This window comes from Rhinopithecus bieti, unplaced genomic scaffold, assembly GCF_001698545.2.
Source record: "Rhinopithecus bieti isolate Rb0 unplaced genomic scaffold, ASM169854v2 scaffold_1624, whole genome shotgun sequence".
Lineage (NCBI taxonomy): Eukaryota > Metazoa > Chordata > Mammalia > Primates > Cercopithecidae > Rhinopithecus > Rhinopithecus bieti.
The window spans coordinates 1,223,859-1,243,181 of NW_016803776.1; the positions used below are offsets into that span (position 1 = coordinate 1,223,859).

Consider the following 19,323-nt stretch of genomic DNA (forward strand, 5'->3'; position numbering starts at 1 on the left):
CATGTTCTCACTCATAGGTGGGAACTGAACAATGAGATCACTTGGACTCGGGAAGGGGAGCATCACACATCGGGGCCTATCATGGGGAGGGGGGAGGGGGGAGGGATTGCATTGGGAGTTCTACATGATATAAATGACGAATTGATGGGTGCTGACGAGTTGATGGGTGCAGCACACCAACATGGCACAAGTATACATATGTAACAAACCTGCATGTTATGCACATGTACCCTAGAACTTAAAGTATAATAAAAAGCAAAAAAATTAAAAATAAAAAAATAAAAAAATAAAAAACATAAAATACAATAAAACCTCAACAAAAAAATAATACTAGGTTGAGTAAAGATAAAGGCTATTTAAATACGTGAATTGAGTTTCAATAGTAGATCATCTTCCTGTCTGTGGGCCTGACACTCTGTGATTCCCTATATAGACAAAATGTCTTTCAGTCTTCCTTATAATTCCAAGTTAGTGGCTATTACTATTCACATACATGATTACTTGATTAGGACACAGGAACTGGAATGTGTAACCACCTCTGCGTGGAAAGAGGGTTAGAATTTATATAGGTGCACAAAACCTTTTAAAAACTGTTAAAAGCAAAGATATGGAGAATACAAATGTAAAGTCAAATGAGAAACCCAATTTTAGTCAAACCCAACTAGATTGAAGGTCTGTATAGGGAAGATATTCCAATCCCTGTGCCATTTCAAGATAATAGATATTTTGGTTCTCTATTGCCATGTGAGAAACCACCCTACAACTTGTTGGCTTAGAACAATCACAGCCATTTATTCTCACTCAAAATTCTCTACATGAGCTGGGCTCAGCAGGTGAATCCTTTGCTCCTATGTGTTGTCAACCACTTCAGTAATAATCAAGAGGCTTGAATCGATTGGAATGTCTAAGATTACTTACTCAAATATTTTGCGAATGGTAATGGCTATCAGCTAGGAGCTCAGCTGGGGTATTAATTGTAGTGCATCAGTTATCCTCCACATAGCCTCTCCATATGGCCTAGACTTCCTACAGAGTGGCATCTGGAATTCAATGGGAAATGTGTGAAAACAGAAGTTGCATATATCATATGTTTATACAGTATCATTTCCCACTACATTGTATTGATCAGAGCAAATCACAGGGCTAACTCAGATTCAAAGGGAGAAGCAATAAACTTACCTCTGGCTTGGAAGAGCATCAAATAATTTGTGGTTATTTTAAATCTGCCACAATGTAAATGAGTGAAGTCGGACAGGCATGAGATAATAAAGAATGGTAGGGATTATGTAAATGATAGAACTTTCACTTCCTATAGAGTTTAGAGTTCAGATAGTTAAGCAACAGTGTTTAGTCCATGCATAATATGTTTATTGGTTTAATTTTACCATTGTCAGCTTGTTTGTAAGCCTTGATCTAGGAGGTTTAGTGAGGTATTATCTATACGGATAACCTAAGGAATGTCAAGAGCTAGGATAGTAGAAAAAGTGGTTTGAATGCATCCTGATAGAATTATGAATACAAAGAAATGAAATGGAATTTTGTTTTGATTAAATACAGAGGGTATTTATTTCTTCATTCACAGAATAGACCAGTGGTCTAAAAAGTGGGATATTCAAAATGATCCATGAGGAAGATAACAGAAAATATTAGAGATTTCATTAATATTTATTTCATCCTTCCTCAAAATCTATTTTTCTTTATTATAATATTCACAATATGTTCAACTAATATACTACTTGTGTATACCTTATAAATCACTATTTCTTGGGAAATGCATACTCAAAAATTTTACTGATAGCTCTGTGTGATATGCTCATTAGGGTTTGTAGATCATTGGTCTAAGAAATGAAAATAGCCAATGTAACATCAAGAAATGAATCAAATTTTCCCCTCATGGAAGAAAATTTTCTTGTCCTAATGTATGGTTAATGTTGAAGTAGAGAGCTGTACGTAACAAAGACAAAAAGATGACTCTCCCTCTAGGAGAAAAAATATATTTATTATGTTTATAGAAAAAGATAACAATTTCATAGGTAAATTATCCAATTTTATTGTTAGGAAAACAAAAATGTCCTTTCATATAAATTACATTCTTCTTACCTGGAAGGCCTACATGGCTATATTTGCATGTGGTGATTATCGGAACACTCATTGTTATATTTGAGCCTGTAGTCAAATATTCAAGCAAGAACCCTTAATGTCTAAAATCTATTTATTAAGCACTTGATTGTCTAGATGCTTTTCTTACTCATAATTTTATTAGCAGTTTTTTTATTATACAAAACTCCTTAAAAGCATCCAGCCTTTTCTTTTTTGGAACCCTTGTCCCGACATGACATTTTGAAATTCCTGTTTATTGTCTTCAGTTGTGGGTGCTGGAGCTCTTCAGAAAGTTGCTGCATCTACTATTTAGGCTTTTTGTTTCTTTGGGAGGACAGCACTTTTTCTTTTTTTTGTTGGTCTCATTTCCATTCTGTGCTTGACCTCAACAAAGTCTCTTAGTATCTTTGTCCTTGGACTCCTCATCTGTGAAAAGTCATGATTGGAAAAGTTCATGTCTAAGTTCCTTCTTAAATCCAGTAATAAAGGATTTGTCTCTATAAGTCTCACATTTAATAATCACCATTAAGAAATCAGATATCTCCTGACAATTACATGATTTGTACAGACCATTTTGGAAGGTGCCGTGAGGCCCAGAAAAACTTCATTAGCAAGATGGGGCAGCCAATGGGAAGTTACAAAAGAAGGACCAGAGTTCACAGTACACTGTGTTGTGTGTGGGTGAGGGGAAATAACGGTATTGCTGATCAAAGCAGTAAAAACACTGACTTCTGGCAGAATTGACTAGTTGGACATGAGAATCTAACTTGGAATTAGAGCAGAAGTCATAGTCTTGAAAATTCTATATAAAGTGCTCTATATAGAGTAGGTTTGTAATGAATAATTAATAGAATAATTAATAGAAAAGTTGAAAAAATACAGCCAGGAATAAGGGTAAGGCAGTTAAACCCTATTAGGTCAGGATGTATATAAATAAATTCTGACTGTCTGTATCATTTTGGGTCCTACAAAAAGTAGGTGATACAGTGAAATTCAGCTGCATTTTTTGGGGGAAATGTCTGTGAAGGATCAGATGGGGAGCCAGAGGAGGAAGAGGAGACTTCACCCCACCATGCAGGTTTGACGCTTGTGCAAGAGAGAGTGAGGAAGGAGCACAGTGCAGGGAGAGTCTCAGTCTAGAGGCTTTATAATAACTCAAAGAAAGTGCTGACTATGCTGATGAGACATCCTCAAGTCAGAGGCACTTTGGTTAAAAGAATCCGGTGTCTCACAGAATGGACCTGCATTAGTATTTTCATCTTGCTCAGCCATTGACGGGAGTGGACCATAGAAGGTGGAGCCTTGGCATGAATGTGGGGAATAAATTCAAAAGGGAAGCTTCTGGGACTATCAACCAATTATATTCCCCATAGCAAGAGCTCTGTGCACAATGTTTTCAAGGCTGCCACAGTATCCAGTGGATCTCAATATGCCCTCTTTAGGAGCTGAAGAGGCTTGAATAATATAGGACATACTCCATTGTGATAAAGACTCTAGACAGTAGACATTTCTGAGCTCGGTGGGGAAAGATTTTTAAAAGTTCATTCTAGACCGGGTGCGATGGCTCATGTCTGTAATCCTAGCACTTTGGGAGGCTGAGGTGGGTGGATCACCTGAGGTCAGGAGTTTGAGACCAGCCTGGACAACATGGCAAAACCTGTCTCTACTAAAAATACAGAAAAAATAGCTGGGACCTGGTGGCTTGTGCCTGCAGTCCTAGCTATTTGGGAGGCTGAAACAAAAGAATCACTTGAACCCAAGAGGCAGAGGTCACAGTGAGACATCATTGTACTCCACTGTACTCTAGCCTGGGTGACAGAGTGAGACTCTGTCTCAAAAATAAAAATAAAATAAGTTTATTCTGTAACTGGCTCCATACTAGGTAGTTCACATGTGCTATCTCATGTACATTGCATAATAATGTAATGAGACAGCCATTATTATTTGAATACTTATTTTACAAATGAGAATATCAATTTACAGATTATGATTCTTAAGGTTACATGTATTGTAAATAGCATAATTCTTATCCACTGTCACACAAAAAAGCTTTGGATACTACTAGATTCCACTTCTGCCTAGGGATAAAAATCAGTTATAACTTATCATAAAGGAATTTAATCCATTGAAGAGTATGGGGCCACCACAATTTCATGACCTTAACTACAATCTAAGTAAGTGATTATTATGAATTGCAGTTCCTCGGTGTTTTCTCTGATAGTTTTGATTTTATATTTCACTTCAGAATCGTATTCTAGTTCTTGCTCCACCTGAGATATACCATCTTGTGTTTTCCTCACTATATTCCAGAAATGCGCACATGAGACTTTTGATAGATGCTGCTGATATATACCAAGGAACTTAAAGTGAATTAAGGCAATTATACTTACAGTGTTTTAATGCAACTGGCACATCATTTTTCCAAAATCACCCTGACAGAGCTCAAAATTATAATGGCTACTGGAGTTTAAGCTCCTTAATCTTATTCAGAAGAACCATTGTTGAGAGTATAAGCTCAATCAATATTTCCTTACTAAAAAAAATGGCCAAATTGAGATTTTCCCCCCATGTTCTTTAATAAAAATAGCTAGTCTTTATCGTGTGTTTGCCTGCATCAGGTACTTTTCCAAACACTTACTATGCATATATCAATTCATTTAATTCTTACCAAACACTATGAATTTAGTAATCGCCGTCCTTTTACAGATATGTAGTGGAGACACAGAAAAATGAGTTAATTTTTCCAAGGTCATATAGCGATCAAATGTCAGAGCCAGGATTTGAACCCAGGAGATCTGGCTTCAGAGTCCATTCACTGCATGACACAGCCTCTCTACTTAGTAATGACTGATTATTTCATCAGGAAGTAGGACACTGTAATAAATAGTGATCAATTAATTACTCAGTGGTTCTGGTGCAGTGTCTAACAGCGAGATGAAAGAGTTTGTCAGAATTGCCACTCTCCTATTGGGGTGTCCATACAAGAATTTCAGTTTGAAAAAACTATTTATTTATTTTCCCTTCTTTTGTTGCTAGGAAATGTAAAAGAGTTAACCTGAAGGTGGAAGGTGATGAACAAATACATTTACTCTGACCCAACTTTGTCCAGGCTGAAAGGCTGCTGATCAAGGGCCAAGTTTCCATTGGCTTCGTTTACAGCAAGAGTAAACATTACAGCTTCTTTCAAGGCTCATCCCACTGCCTGGGGCCAAAGGAGAAGGTTGATAAGGTGATGGGGAGGCAGAATCTTCATTCAAAGCCCATCTAGTTTCAAATTTGTAAGAGAGTGCTGGCTACTTTCATAAAGCTCAGTGTACTCATTGTGTTGAGCAGGAGTATGCTATATACCTGTTTCTTTGAAGTTTTATTATAATATAGCCACCCTCATTCATTTACATATTGTTTGTGGCTGTTTTTTCATTATCCGAGTAGAATTAGTGGTTGTGACAAATACAGCCCACAAAGACTAAAATGTCTACTATGTGGCCTTTTATAGAAAACATTTGCTGGTCTTGAGCCCATGTCTGACTCCGGAGCCACATAATCAGTGCTAGGATCCTGGCTCTACCTCCCATTCACTGGGGGCGTTAGACATAATGCCCAACCTATCAGAATTAGTTTCCCTCTTCTATATAGTAGAATACAGATATTTACTTCTTAACTTTTCTACACATTAAGTGACTAGTATGCCTTATTCCCTTAATATAATGGATGACATATAGTGAATACTCAGCAAATGCACATCTGTAGTTATTTTATAATCATTTTTACCTCACCATTGTTAAGCTTTACATTACTTTTTTTCACTTAGTCAAATCCATAATTCCTGAAGTTAGAGGAAAAAAAATGGAAGCAGCTCCCTTTTGAATTAGACTTTGTATCAGGGCCAAATACTAATATTTATTCAGCTGTCACAAACTAGTAGCCCATAGCTGTCCTAAACTGTCATCTGTCTCTCTTATCACAGGGAGAAACCAGAATGCAAATTTCCTAACCAGCATACATTGTTTTTCAGTATGTTTGTAACCTTCTTGTAATTAGTCACTTCCTTGAAATGAATGAATGGATTGATCAGTTATCATAAGCATGACCTTGGTGGTTTCTAGGATTTCCTCCTATCTAGCAAGAAGAGATACATATATTAATAAGGTATGAGCTGTAAGTGACAAGGAGAGCTGTGAGGGATGTGTGGCCTGATGTACCAGAGAGTGGAATGAAATTCAGTCCCTGTGGTCCTTTAGGGGGTCAAAGAGCAAGCTGCAGACACAGTGGTTCTGCTGAGCTCTCGGTGGCTTTCAGCAAAGCTGCTAATGGAATAATGATAGTTCCTGACACAAAGCAGAAGGTGCTCTATTTTTAGGCAAGAGGAGTTATGCGCTAGGGATGATACAGATGCATTCTTATCTTAGAAGAAACTGAAAAATGCCTGCACTGTTTCCTAACACTTTATTGCCATATGTTAGATGATGGACTCCTGGAGAGGATCCATACAGAGTCCTAACAATAGTACCTGATATAGTTTGAATCTGTGTCCCCACCCAAATCTCACGTTGAATTGTAATCCTCAGTATTGGAGGTGGGGCCAGGTGGCAGGTGACTGCATCATGGGGGTGTGTTTTCCCTCAGTGGTTTAGCAGCAACCCCTTGGTGCTGTCCTCGCAATAGAGAATGACTTTTGTGAGATCTGGCTGTTTAAAACTGTGTGGCACCTTACTGTCTCTCTTGCTTCTGTTCTACCATTGTGACATGCCTGATCCCCTTTCACCTTCCACCATGGCTGTAAGTTTCCTGAGGTCTCTCCAGAAGCTGAGAAGATGCCACTATCATGCTTCGTGTACACCCTGTGGAACCATGAGCCAATTAAACCTTTATTCTTTATGAATTACCCAGTCTCAGGTATGTCTTCATAGCAATGCTAGAACAGTTTAATACGCTACCACTTATAAAAAATTTACTGTGTACCTGGCAGTGTGCAAAGCACACTATCTGGCACCAATCTAATGAAGAAATACTAATGTTGTTCCCATTTTGCGGATGGAAGTGGTATTTAGAGGAGTTAGGTAATTTTTACGTGTTAATGGTACAGTCTGGTCTCAAGTCCATTTCTGGCTGACTCCAGATTCCAAGCACAACTGGAAAAGAAGAATGGGACATAATTAGTTTAAACTCTCAGCTTCCAAATCCAATTAGAGAAATGATTTCCTACCATTTCATTATTTGCAAGGCACATTGTACTCTGGTCCACAAACTGGAAATGAATAAAGCAGTCAAATATGATGATATTCCACTTCAGTGGAAAGATTCAGGTAATAGAATCTGGATTCTGAAGGTGAGCTATAAATGAAAGGCAGAGGGAGTTAGGGAATGATATTATGAAGAAATAGGAGTAGACAATGGTTTCAGGACAGTAGTTACTTTCAGGAAGGGCTGAGGAGTATATCACAGAAATAGGATGTGCAAGAATAGGTGCCACTCGAGTCTGGGAAGGCAGCTGCAAGGGAGTCAGGCAGCAGTTCAAAGAAACTCAACCACTGGGCTAGGTACTCTTGGGGCCAGGTGACAATTTTGGAAAGAGATTGACAAATCCCTCCTATACAGAAGGACTAGAGTCATCAACAGTTTGTCAAACCAAAGGATTAACTAAAATCTCAGTTATCAGGACAAAAATCCAATTATTCTGAGTATATTGTAACAAATAATGGAAAATAGACTAGCAAAAGTTTCAAAACAAAATATTTCAACAACTGTATGTTAACCACTTACCCTGTGGTAAGAATTAGGACTTTGGCATTAGGTCATATCTCTAAAATTTAACCTGCCTAAAGTCATGTGTGTGGTTTGGCTCCATTTAAAATGCTATCTAAACTGAAACAGAGACTGGTGAGACATGATAGTATTCAAATCTGAGAGCCGTACAAGGCATTCATTCATCATTTACACTTCCATTCACTCCTCTTTGAGAAAAGTGGTTGAATTCTCATATATACCAGGGAGTATGCCAACGGCTGGAGATATAAGGACAAATAGGATGTTGTTTCTATCCTTGAGGAACTTAGAGCATAAGGCAGAGGTTCTCAGGCCTCTGTGCACATAAGAATGACCTAGCACACAACTGAAAAATTCTGGGATCCAGATTGAGCATGTCAGGGTAAATGAACTTGGAATATACATGTTTACAAGTACTACAGGAGGGTCTGGTCAATCTTATTTGAGGCTAACATCTGGGGAAATCTGATTTAGGTAAATGAAAATCTTTAGTGAGATTTTTTTCTTTGTAAACTGTCAGATTTCAGTGCAAAAGAGGGACAATCTAACATTTTTAGCTGCATTGAAATAAACTATATTACTTAGTGAGAAAGCAAATTATTTATTGCTAAATGTGTGCAACCAAGCCTAGGTATTTACTGGCCTGAATTCTGTATAAGAGGTTGAATCCCATGTCTTGTGAAATGTTTCCAACACTGGTATCTGTGCTTCTGTAACATCAAGGTTTAACTTACCTTAAGCTTTATACTTAAGTACAAAATAATATTTATGTTTATTTTAGTCAATTTATTTGTTTTGGTTGATAGTTCAGAGTTAATTCTTTCTCCTTCCTTCCTTTCTTCTGTGCTGTCCCAGCTATTGAGCCACTTGCCACTTTCTTACTACTATTGATACAGATGTTTCTTCTGAGAAATTTGTAGCCAAGATTTATATTGAATAATATTACTTGAATGTAATATTATTTTGAAAAATATTGGAGGCAGTATAAATTAAAGCATTATTATTCAGCTTTACTCAAATGCTCAGGACCTCCTTTAATTATGTTAATACCTGTGTAAAGAAGGGAAAACTGGTATTATCATATCTCTGTTGCAGATGTTAGAGATAGGTGATAGCTACATAATTTCACGTGTGTCACAGGGTGTTTTCATTATCTATGGGTGAATAACAAAGCTGAATCTAAGCCGTAAAAGGGTGGCTTTAAAAAAAGGTTTATTTTTTCTCATGATTCTGTAGATTGATGGAGTGGTTTTTCTTCAGATTTCACCTCGGCTTCCTCAGGCAGCCACAGTTACCTGATGGATGACAAGGGTTGGGTGAAGCAGCTTAGATGACCAACTTCTCCCTTCGTCTATGGTTTTTAATCCTGGCCTTTTTCACAGCAAGGTGGCCTCAGCTTTTGAAAAAGGGAAGAAGCTGCAATGGCTCTAGAGGCCTTGACTTGGAAGTCATACAATGTTACTTCCTCTACATACTATTTGTTAAAGCTAATCACAGTTCATCTCAAGTGCAAGAAGTGAAAAAGTAGGTTGCACATACTGATGAGACAAATGCCAAAGTCATAGTTCAAAGAGGCTTGTATAATAGAAATGGAAGAATATGGCTGTGTTTTGCAATTTACCACAATTGACTAGTAACCTTTGTAAATTTCTAGCTCTTTGGTCACAAATTATTCACATTTCTCTTATGTGCAAAATATATTCAACTCCATCACAGGACCCACAAATGTCTCATCCTAATTGCAGCATCAAGCTTGAAGGGCCCATATTGTCAGGTTCTTCAACTCTAGAAAAACATGTTCTTATATTAGGACCAACTTCTGCTTCCTGAAAGTAATTCTTTTATCCTGTTTTCTTCTGCTCTTGGCTCTGAGCTGTGGGCTTATGTCTGTGCCCACTAAGATATAATTAGTTTTCCATGTGTGTAGCTAGGTAGCTTTATCATCATGCTTTTTTCTTGTTGAAATCTGGAGAACTAGTGGCCTCTTCATTTTGAGTTCTATTTTTTTAGTCCAAGCTGGTACATCTCCCATAAAATTTTATGGGCTTTTATGAATCTGATTGAGGTTAACTCTGCCCAAAAGCCATATCCATAATTCTTTGCATAATACACACAAAGTAAAATCGCTACCTTGAATTTTTCATGTGAAGATTAATGAAGAATATATACATGAAGAATATAATAAATGTCTGGCGCAAAAATATTACCACTCTCATATTCATCATCACAACAGCAACAATAATAAGAGAGACCTCAGGTTTAAGAAGAAAGTTGGGGAAATAAATTCTCAGAAGGTTGTCTAAGATGGAAACTTGAGTTAAAAATGGGAAACAAGTTTGTTTCCTAGGGCAAGGAATACTGGGTCACAATGAAAGGAAAGTAAAAATGACTTACTCATAGGTCACCCAGGTTACTGAATTGGGCTCCATGTATTCCCTTGGCTAAGGACATAATGCACATGATAACTGCCTTCTAAGGGAGCTTGTGGAGGGTGAGGGATAGAAGGGAAAAATCAAGAGGGAGAAGTCAAGTATGGAAGATTAGGAGGGGGAGGGCAGTCAGTACAAATATCAACACTAAAGAGAGCTTTTTCTTGGTCCATCTTGTTTCCATGTTAGGACCCTTTCCACAGGCATGCTGTTAAATTTTTGTAGCTATCTCAATTATCAAGTGTAATAGCAGATCCTTCTAATTTCCTTCCTCACTTCCATTTATTAAATGGTAGGAAACAAGTATCCTGGTTAGGGAATATCAACAAGAATCTTTCCTCTACCTAAACAACGCACCAACCTCTCTTTTTTTGTTCTTAATTTCCACCTGAGGGCAGAGATTTCATTCCAAAAGCACACATGGGCCCAGAGAACGAGTCTATTAATCCCCTCTAGATGTACAAATTCTATAGCACATGCAAATGGACCAGAAGAAGATTTCTTCTATGAAGAAACAGGGGGTGTTGTTGTTGTTGTCTGTTGAGCTAGAATGACTGTGCCTTTCTTTGGAGTTATCGTTTGGCAGGTTTCCATTTGGGGATCACCATCATGTCGGTTTCTAGCAGCCTGGGTTACAAGATTGAGATTCCATGGCAGCTTTCTCACCTTTAATTTGGTTTATTGCTCAGAGCTTGTAAATTTATACTCATCATAATAATTATACCTTTTTAGAGTGAATTCTGTTTTTTCATAGAATGCACAAAAGAAATTATTCCAAAAGAAAAAAAAGCAAGGATTAATTCATCCTATAAATACATTTTGATATAACTCTATGAAGTGTGAAAGATGGTTCCTATGGGCATTCTTTCCTGTTGATTTTTACAGCTGTCATGCACTATGAAGTAGGTTGTGGGCATGTCTTCAATGATTCAATGTACAATTTGTTCTCCCGTAGCTATCCTACTCCCTACCAACTTTTCCATGCTTTGTTTTCTTAACACTTTGATAATCTATCATAATTTTTTTTGGTTATTTATTTTCTGTCTCCTAGTTGCTACTATTCTTGCCTTCACTGGTAGAAGGTAAGGGATATTTTTGCTCTGGTATTGTCCAGAGGAAGGCTAAGCTTCCTTTTAATATTATTTTTCATCTTGGTGGGGATGATATTATTACTAGTGGTGTATAAGGTGCTTTATTATGTGCTTTCTGCACAAGTCTCATTTAATTCTTCTAACAAGGATTCAAGGCAGCTATTTCTATCCCTACTCCTTTACAAAGGAAAAACAAAACAAAAAAACAAAACAAAAAAACAAAACAAAACAAAAAAAGTAAGAGTAGGTAATTTGCTTTGTTCTTAGAGTATTGCCAATGTTGAGAAATGCACCTGGCACACAGTAGGTTCTCAATAAATATTTGTTAGAAGAATGCACACATAAGGTAGGAAAAAAAAAAAAGTCATCTTCAGTGCCCCCACCCTCGGATTATTAAAAAAGAGGTGACTAGAAAGGGAAAAGTGCTAATTATAAATACAGCCACATTTTGAGGGGAGTAAGCTATAATATTGTAAATTTCCCTTTGTTCGACTGAGTGCCTTGATAGCTGGCTGAGTTACCTGCTGCTATGTGAGCCCTTCACCATGATCCCCAGATCTTCTTGGAAAAGAAAGGAAGTACAGAGCAGCTAAGTGATTGCCAAAGTAAGACCCAGACCAGTGAGTCAACTTAATAGCCAACTTAAGAAATCAGTTCCAAAATAGAATTTTGGAATGTAAGCACCCTGGAAATTTTAATTCCCTTTGAGAAATACTACAAGCCAGTCTAATTTTAACCTTAATGAAGTAGAAGACATGAGCTAAAATAAATGTTACACATACCTGGCACAGAAAAACATCCTCTTTTTTCAAAACAAAAGATAACATATGAATTATGTGTTTGCCATGATTTAAAGGGGAAATACAAGTTTTTTTAAATTAAAAATAAAATGCTAAAATTTAGAATAAGGAACTAAAACGGCATACATGCAGATATTAAAGACAGCTGTAATTTGAGAAGCTGTATGTCTTCGGCTGTTCAAGTTGCTATAACAAAATATTATAACTGGGTGCCTTACAACGGATAGAAACTTATTTCTCACAATTCCAGAGCCTAGGAAATCTAAGGTCAGAGCACCAGCAGATTTGGTGTCTAGTAAGGGCCTGCTTTCTGACTTATAAGATTGTGCCTTCTTGCTGTGTTTTCATACAGTGAAAAGGGCAGCGTTCTCTGGATCATTTTTTGTAAGGATACTGATCCCATTCAAAAGAGTTCCATCATCATGACCCAATTACTTCCTAAAAGTCCCACTTCCTTTATCACTTTGGGGGTTAGGAGTTTAACATATGAATTCTGGGGAAACACAAACATTCAGACCACAGCAGTGTGTTAATGAAGACACATTAGGAAATAGAGAAGTAAGAAGTTATCCTTTTTTTCATTGATGATTATTTTCTTTCTCAGATGCCACATAGTTTCTTTTTAACATTTAATCAAAATGTGAATTGGGAAAGAATGAAGATAAAAGTAACAAGAATAATTTATAGAGCCCAATCACATTGTGATGTCAATCCTCTGAGGGGGGACATTTAGGGATGAGGCAGCCAGTCATCTCTCAGAATATGTTTACCAAGATGGTTAACATGGGGACATCACTATCAGTCCTGATTGCCGCTAATGTGGATTTACAACTTTCCACATTCCTGGCATATTTTAAAGACTAATACATGGTAGCAGTGTTTAGTGATACAAGTTCTTGCCTTATGAGCACCTCTTCAAACTCTAAGGTCTATTTCAAAGATTATTTTTTCAGGGAAACATTCCCAATATCTCTTTGTCTCTTTCTGGAAGGAGTAATTTTTCCCATTCTGCTGTGTTCTCATAATACCTCTTACACATCTCTTTTTTGGCCCTAAACAATGTCTATCTGAAGTAGCATTTGTTATCTTCGTTGAATTGTGTACTCTTTAAATGCCAGGAGTATACCATTTTCATCTATGCCGTGTGCTTCTTCCAATGTATACAGTTTGTTATCAACTGCTTAACACATAAAAGGAAAAGAGAATTAACAAATGAATCAATGAATGAAAAAATGGAACTGGGGGCAGCAACACTGAGTGATGGGCAGGTGTTGAATCAACTAGTTTACTGAAAAAGAAAAGTACAGATGAGAAGTGTTAAAGTGGTCATACTTACAGCTAAAAATGTTTGGATGTCTACCATGCTTCAACTCTGATGGGTATTTTGCATGCATTATCCTCATCCTTACAATCTCAAGTAGGTGATATCAGCCCCATTTTACAGTCAACTTGGTAGCAACCATGAGAGGTATTTATTACTATCCTTACTTTGCCCATGAGTAAGTGGAGGCTTGTAGACTTCATAGACTTGCCCAAAGTCACATGACTGTTAAATGGCAGAGAAAGGATTTTAATGCAAGGCAATCCTGTAAAGATACAGTTAGTTATAAAAATTAGGACAATAACCTACATTTTTCGACCTTAGTCCAGTATTTCCTGTTAACTATCATTCTCATTTTGTATTTCAAAAGTTATAGCAAGGTATTTAATAATCTCAAATATAATAATGTACATCAGGTATCCATATACATTGTGGAATTTGAAAGGAAAGTAAAACTCTATCTTGTTCTTCATTATCTCTCCTAACAATTTGCCAATATATCTGTAATTCCCAGCATCATGGAAGGTGATATTTCCCAAAATGGGTTCTGTGGGCTCCTAAGAGGTCTTCTGTGTTCAAATACTTCAGGAAATCTGGAGCCAAATAGAGTTAGATTCCTTTTTTTAAGTATCCTGTGTGGGACTCCTTTGATATACTAATATACATGTGAATCTAAATCAGGTGATTAAGATATAGAGCACTTCTCAAATTGAGACATAGACACAATCCTCTTCCATTTTTTTTTCTAAGTATCACAAGAGTTTTGTTTCAAAAGATGCACTTATGAAACGTGCCTGTTTAAGGCATTGCGACTCTGCAAACCAACAAATATTAACCTATTAGCCTCTGGAAGCCAACAAAAATATTAATCTATTAACCTATTGTATATAGACCTATAAGCTTTCACTAACAAGCCATGGCAGGAAATAACTATTTTCTGCAAAGAAATTTGGCCTAAGTGGATACTGGGTTGCTTAAGAATCAGTAGATCTATGGGCCTGGCGTGGTGGCTCACTTCTGTAATCCCAGCACTTTGGGAGGCCAAGGCAGGCAGATCACGAGGTCAGGAGATCGAGGCCATCCTGGCTAACATGGTGAAGCGCCGTCTCTATTAAAATTACAAAAAAATTAGCTGGGCATGGTGGTGGATGCCTGCGGTCTCAGATACTTGGGAGGCTGAGGCAGAAGAATGACATGAAGCCGGGAGGCGGAGCTTGCAGTGAGTGGAGATCACGCCACTGCACTCCAGACTGGGCGACACAGCGAGACTCCATCTTCAAAAAAAAAAAAAAAAGGAAGAATCAGTAAATCTAATTTATCATCTGAGTTCTGCCCCCCTTAGAGGTTGGGTGAACATGTTCAAGTTATTTTTCCCTCTACAAACTTCAGTTTCCTCTTCAATAAAATGAATATAGCAGAAACTCTCACTTGAATATTGTGACTAAACAACAATAACAATAATAAAATTATTGAAAGAGCAACATTTGTTTTGTCCCTGCTATTATGAGGCTCTATTACCGTTAGTTTTTTCAGACAGCATCTTTTTAAATTTTCGCAGCAATCATGAGAAGGGTATTGTCCTCATTTTCCAGGTGAGCAGACTACAACTCAGAATTGTTACATAAGTTTCTCCAGATTACACACACCTAGTAGAAGGAGAAACCTAACTCAAATCCAATTCACTTGATGCCTTTACCTATGGTTCACTAACTTCAAATTGCAAATCCAACTATTGCTATGATCAATAATAATAATGAGGAAAGCAAATTTTTGTTGATAGGCTCTGTGTGCCAGGCGTTATTCTAAGTAGAGTATTTGTAGTATTTAGTCATCACAATAATTGTATTTATGGAAATTTTTTGTAAACTTTGTATGCTGTTTAATTCCAACTTTTATTATGTATTATTTAAATAATAAAATTATTTAAATTAATTATCATTATTTCTAATTTAAATAATAACATTCAATTTAAATTTCTTTTTTTTTGGAGACAGGACCTCATTCTGTCACCCAGGCTGGAGTGCAGTGGTGTGATCTCAGCTCACCACAACCTCCACCTCCTGAGCTCAACCAATCCTCCCACCTCAGCCTTCTTAGTAGCTGAGACTACAGGTACCTGCCACCATCCCTAGCTATTTTTTTAAAATAAAGATGGGGTTTTACCATGTTGCCCAGGCTGATCTAAAACTCATGAACTAAAGTGAGCCATCTGCCTTGGCCTCCCAAAATGCTGGGATTACGAGCATGAGCCACCACGCCCAGTCATTTCCCAAAATTTTAATTTAAACAGTGCTATAGAATATTAAAGCTAAATGGGATGTCAGAGGTTATTTAATCTTGTTCTTATTCTTAAGACTATCGTTTAATTTTCTAAACCACTATGGGCATGCTGCTTGGACTGGATTGTTTATTATTCTAGACTTTACCTTGATCAAACTATTTAAAAAGCATATCTCCTAATGACATTTATTTTATTTGTTTATTTTTTAAGTTTGAAGTTGTTTAATTAGAAGAGCACAAGGCTTAATGAACTTATAGCCCCAAATTCCTTTTAAATAATCTTGTGGTTGAATAGCAAGCCCTCTGATGGTGTATGTGGAAAAATAGTATTTCTAATTTTCACTGATTTTTTTTTAGGTTTATTTCAATAGGTTGTGGGGTACAAGTGGTTTTTTTGTTACATGGATGAATTATATAGTGGTGAATTCTGAGATTTTAGTGCACCTGTCTCCTGACTAGTGTACATTGTGCTTAATGTACAGATTTTTATCTCCAGCCCCACTTCCACCATCATCCTTCTGAATCTCTAAAGTCCATTATATCATGCTGTATACCTTTGCATAACTCATAGCTTAGCCTCCACTCATAATTGAAAGCATACAGTTTTTGGTTTTCCACTCTTGTTTACTTCACTTAGAATAATGGCCTCCAGCTCTATCCAAGTAGCTACAAAATACATATTTTGTTCCTTTTTATAGCTGAGTTGTATTCCATGGTGTATATATACCACGATTTCTTTATCCACCCATTAGTCAATGGTGCTTAGTTTGGTTTCACATCTTTTTTTTTTTTAATGAAGCTTCGCTCTTGTTGCCCAGGTTGGAGTAAAATGACGCGATCTCGGCTCACTGCAACCTCTGCCTCCTGGGTTCAAGTGATTCTCCTGCCTCAGCCTCCCGAGTAGCTGGAATTACAGGCATGCACCACCACGCCTGGATAAGTTTTGTATTTTTAATACAGATGGGGTTTCTCCATGTTCGTCAGGCTGGTCTCGAACTCCTGACCTCAGGTGATCCACCCGCCTCGGCCTCCCAAAGTGCTGGGATTACAGATGTGAGCCACCACGCCCAGCCTGGTTTCACACCTTTGCAATTGTGAATTGTGCTGTTATAAATATGTACATGCAAGTGTCTTTTGAATATAATGTCTTCTTTTCCTTCAGGAAGATGCCCAGTAGTGGAATTGCTGGATAGAATGGTAGATCTAATTTAGCTCTTTAAGGAATCTCCATACTGTTTTCCATAGAGGTTGTACTAATTCACATTTCCTTCAGCAGTGTATAAGCATTCCCTTTCCCCCACATCCACAGCAACATCTATTGTTTTTTTGACATTTTAATAATGGCTATTAATGAAATTTATTTTAAAAGACAGAGCAGCAAACAATTACCAGATATTACCCAAAATGCTGGAAAATAAGTTTTAACTTGAAATAAGACAGGGACCTATTTTGTGTGGATTCACCCAGGAGTAGATATAACAGGGACTCATTGCTCTCAAAGACTTGTCTTTGGTAGCATATACTCAGAAAACTTGTGGATGAGTTTGTGACACAATAAAAAGGACAGGGCTTTAGGTGTCAGGAGAATTGAATCTTAAGTCATATTCTGCCACTGGCTTATTCTGTGTCTTTGTCTTTAATAAAACAGTTATTAATTCATGCCATACATATTTATTGAGCAACTGCTAAGTGTGAGGCCCTATGCTACAAAATGATGTAAAAGATGAGCAAAAATTGAAATAGCCACTTCACCTTGGGGAACTGGCCTTATGAGGTTAATCTGTGACACACAGCACCCATAGATAATGTGTCTGGCACATGGCAGAAGCTCAATGCACTGTATTTTCTTTTCCATTTCTTAGGACAGAAACTTCACTTTTCTTATTGTCAATTTCTTCATCTAAAAAATAAAAATGACAAGGTATCAGGACTGGCATCATGAAGAGGATGATTTTCAAGATTTCTTCTGGTTCCAAACTTCACATATTCATTAATTCCAGGATAATAATTGGGCACAGATGCAATATTTAAGGTGCTTATGGTGGGTGTAGCTCTGCAATAAGAAAATAAGAAGTTGCTTTTCTGTTTAATTTTACTTCACTGTTCTGTTTTAATACCATGAATTATAAATCCATGCAATATGCAATCCAGTTTACTAGCTTACCTCGTGAAGAATCCAGTTTGAGACTTGCATACAAAGTGAACTATTGCCGAAAACATTCCATGAACCAAATCCACCTCCCGCTGTTGTCTCTTGCAGGTGTCCCAGACTCAAGCTGTGCTCAGCCTTCATCAGAGGTAAGATATGAATTTCATTTTCTGTCCAGAAGCAAACTTACTTAAAAAGCATTTCATTTCTTCATGATGAGCTTTTGTATATAAACCCTAACAATTTTTCCATGTCAGGCCACAGCAGGAATGCAATTCAAGGTTGGTATGAAAAATACATCTCTTTGCCTTGAATGTAATCAGAATTCAAGTGTTGTCATCTGAGTCAAAGCAAAAAGGAGCTACTACTTACTGCAATATTATATATCATTTTAAATAATTTGGTTTTAAGTGATTGAATTTTTTAATTTCTTATGTGGCCTGACATATTTAAAGGGACTGGTTATCTGTCATTTCTCAGAGAAAATTGTCTGCCTGAAAAGTTTTGGGGTGAAAAATTGTCTGCCTGAAAAGTTCTACCTAAAAGTTTAAATTCTGGTGACAGAATTTCCTCCTTAGCTAGTCATTCAAACTCTATAATTGGAGAGAACTTTTTGAGATTTTGGTCAATGGATGCTGCTTTCATCAGTTTCTAGATCTGAAAAACTTTGCTACTAGCTTATTTGAAATGTTGAGGCAATAATGCCATATCTAAGTAATTGTAATAGCATCTCACATTAAGGTAAGGTATGCAAAGTTTTTAACTCAGAAAATCCCTTACAATAACCCTGTGAAATAGTCAAAGATTATTATTGCCATTCCTCTGATTTTTAAAAAGTTAGAAATTAAAGAATGAGCAAAATAGAATTCAGATTTTATTCTTTACAGAGCTCATGTTGCAAACTTTAAAAAGTCTACTTTAACTCCTGTCACAGTTTATAATTATTATTTAATAATGTTTCTTTCCAGATTGTAAGCTTCTTGAGGTCAAGATCCCTCTATATGTCTTTATATCCATGGAGTCTGGTACACTGGCTGGCTCATTGCTGTTGTTCAAATGTATGTTAAATCTCATCATAACACATGGATAATTTTGACTTGATTGAATAAAGTTTGACTCAACTTGAACAGGTTGAAGATTGTTATGCATATAAAATTACTGAAAAATAGGAACATAAAAGATTGAGGCAACCTTGCTGTCACATCTAGAACTTGTTTCAATAACTTGTCAAATGATTCGAGGATTCATGGCCTTCTTTGATTTATTCACTCTCTCATTAATTCAGTCACTAATTTATAATATATTTATTGGGTGCCTATTATTTATCATATACATTATTAGAACTTGAGTAAGCTACTCTTCTGCTTAGACCTGTTTTTCTTCATTG

The 19,323-nt window shown here is 36.9% G+C and overlaps 1 long non-coding RNA gene across 1 annotated transcript in view; it reads left to right on the forward strand.

The window, feature by feature from the left end:
* LOC108515658 (uncharacterized) overlaps positions 1 to 19,018 on the forward strand; it is a 135,941-nt gene extending 116,923 nt beyond the window's left edge. Inside the window, exons 3-4 of the long non-coding RNA XR_001881586.1 lie at positions 18,048 to 18,085; positions 18,905 to 19,018. This is a non-coding gene — a long non-coding RNA (uncharacterized LOC108515658). The remainder of the gene's footprint in view (positions 1 to 18,047; positions 18,086 to 18,904) is intronic.
* The last annotated feature ends 305 nt before the right edge of the window (positions 19,019 to 19,323 follow it).